This window comes from Chelonoidis abingdonii, chromosome 15 (assembly GCF_003597395.2).
Source record: "Chelonoidis abingdonii isolate Lonesome George chromosome 15, CheloAbing_2.0, whole genome shotgun sequence".
NCBI lineage: Eukaryota > Metazoa > Chordata > Testudines > Testudinidae > Chelonoidis > Chelonoidis abingdonii.
Window position 1 is genome coordinate 8,718,918 of NC_133783.1, and position 3,299 is coordinate 8,722,216.

Genomic DNA, 3,299 nt, shown 5'->3' on the forward strand with positions numbered 1-3,299 from the left:
CTTTTTCAGGCTCAACCATCATTAATACAATTATTACCTTCTCCTGGTCACTAGAGGAGTGGCCGTTATGTGAACTGATGTATTAAAGTTTGTAATTTGATATTTGCCCTATAATTTTTGAGACAAAAGCACATGAAACTTCGTATCTGTACTCAGCTGTGTAAAGTTTAATTAAATGTTCCAAGAAGTATCAGCAAGCAGTGATTAAGTATTTATTCAAAAGAGATTTTTTCAGAGACACATTTGATAATCAGGAAGTTAAGTGTATTTGATTTCTAGTTGGGAACCTGTCTAGTTTTTGTTACCTTTAATGACAGGGCCTCTATTATGAGGCAATAGTTATAATAGGCTTAATTCCACACTGATCTTTGAATTTGCCTATTTATAGCAAGCTCAGTTTCTGAAACTTTCATACACTATGATAATACTAACCAAATAGGTCATATCTAGTCTACTGTTCAGGGTATCATGACAGGGTTATCCCCAATAACGGTGTTTCCCAAACTTGGGATGCTGCTTGTGTAGGGAGAGCCCTTGGTGGGCCAGGCCGGTTTCTTTACCTGCTGCGTCTGCAGGTCTGGCCAATCATGGCTTCCACTGGCTGCAGTTCGCTGCTCCAGGCCAATGGGAGCTACTGGAAGTGGTGCAGCCCGAAGGACGTACTGGCCACTGCTTCCAGCAGCTCCCATTGGCCTGGAGCAGCAAACCACGGCCAGTAGTTCTCCCGTGATCTCCAATTGGAATTCCATTCCAATTGGAAATATCTAAACCAATGGGACCTTCACCACTTCCCTTGGGGACCATACACATTCAAATAGAGTCATGATTAAGAAATGTTTCCTGCTATTTAGCCTAAATTTTCCCCTGTGCTAGACTTCATCCCATTACTCCCAGTTGGACCAGCTCTAAACAACTCCTTTTCCTCCTTAGTGTAAACACCCCATCACTGATGGGATTGAGTGCCTTGGGCAGGCAATCCCCCAAAACTGGTTTATTCTTTAATTAGATTCACCCAACCAGTATCAAAACAGCTTCTGCAGTACCACATTGTTTAACCAGAAACCAAACTTAATCCCCAGGCTCTGTTCAATATCTTCATTGACGACTTAGATATTGGCATAGAAAGTACGCGTATTAAATTTGCAGATGATACCAAACTGGGAGGGATTGCAACTGCTTTGGAATTTAGGGCCAAAATTCAAAATGATCTGGACAAATGGAGAAATGGTCGAGAATAAACAGATGAGTTTAATAAAGACAACGCAAAGTGCTCCATTTAGGAGAAACATCAGTTCACAACATACAGAATGGAAGAGATTGTCTAGGAAGAAGTATGGCAGAAAGGGATCTAGGAGTTTATAGTGGACCACAAGCTAAATATGAGTACACAGTGTGTGATGCTGTTGCAAAAAAAGCAAACGTGATTCTTGGGATGCATTAACAGGTGTGTGTGGAGCAAGACATGAGAAGCACTTCTTACCGCCTATCTGCACTGGTTCGGCCTCAGCTGGAGTATTGTGACCAGTTCTGGGCACCACATTTCAAGAAAGATGTGGAGAAATTGGAGAGGGTCCAAAGAAGAGCAACAAGAAAAGGTCTAGAGAACATGACCTATGAAGAAAGGCTGAAAGAATTGGGTTTGTTTAGTTTGGAAAAGAGAAGACTGAGAGGGGACATGATAGGAGTTTTCAGGTATCTGAAAGGATGTCATAAGAAGGTGGGAGCAGACTTGTTCATTTTAGCCTCTAAAGATAGAGCAAGAAGCAATGGGCTTAAACTGCACCAAGGGAGGTTTAGGTTGGACATTAGGAAAAACGTTCCTGTCAGAATGGTTAAACACTGGAATAAACTGCCTAGGGAAGTTGTGGAACCTCCATCTCTGGAGATATTTAAAAGTAGGTTAGATAAATGTCTATCTGGGATGGTCTAGACAGTATTTGGTCCTGCCATGAGGGCAAGGGACTGGACTCGATGACTTCTCAAAGTCCCTTCCAGTCCTAGAGTCTATGAATATGAATCTATAGGCATTCCAGCCCTTAGCTCCCATGTGGGCATCCCAGTCTAATATATTGAGAGGTTATTGAAAACCCGTTTCACCATATGTGAGGTTCTTTCTAAGCCCAAAGGATCAGACCCATATCCCCAGGTCAATATATAACACAGATCTTACCCAAATGTCATGCTGTCAGCCAATCCTTAGTAACTAACTAAAGATTTAATAATAAAAGAAAAGAAGAGAATGATAAATGGTTAATAGATCATATACATGCAAATAATTATGAAGTCCTTGTATCAGGTCTGTAACACTGATTTTATAGACTGCTGGCTTGTAAAGTCTGTCTGATAACTTCCAAAAGATTGAAATGACCTCAAGCCATAGTTCAAGATGCTCCTTTTAGTTATAAATCCACAGTCCAGAGCAGGAGAGTGGCAACATGGAGCTGCTTCAGGTGTCTTTTTATATCCTCTGCCATATGCATGGAATATTACTGTCCCAAACAAAGCAGACAGCCCCTGTATGCAGAAAGTTACAGGCCCAAGATGGAGTCCAGGTTCACCTGAGCATATCACATGCCCTTACGTGCTTTGCTGAATCATGTAGGGTAGCCATTGGCGTCTTGCTGTCTGAGGCGACTTCAGGAAGAGCTCTCTGGACAGAATGAAAGTTTGTCAATGGCCCATTGTGAGAGTGGATTGACTGGGTGACTAGGCAATAAAACAGCAGATGAAATTTAATGTTGATAAATGCAAAGTAATGCACATTGGAAAACATAATCCCAACTACACATATGAAATTATGGGGTCCAAATTAGCTGTTACCACTCAAGAAAGAGATCTTGGAATCATTATGGATAGTTCTCTGAAAACATCCACTCAATGTGCAGCGGCAGTCAAGAAAGTGAAAAGAATGCTGGGAATAATTAAGAAGGGGATAGAAGTTAGGATGGAAAATATCATGTTGCCTCTATATAAATCCATGGTACACCCACATCTTGAATACTGCATGCAGATGTGGTCACCCCATCTCAAAAAAGATATATTAGAAAAGGTTCAGAATAGGGAAATCTCTCTGTATGAGGAGAGATTAATAAAACTGGGACTTTTCAGCTTGGAAAGAGACTGCTAAGGGGAGATATGATTGAGGGCTATAAAATCATGACTGGTGTAGAGAAAGTAGATAAGGAAGTGTTATTTACTACTTCTCATAACACAAGAACTAAGAGTCACCAAATGAAATTAATAGGCAGCAGGTTTAAAACAAATAAAAGGAAGTATTTCTTCAGACAATGCACAGTCAA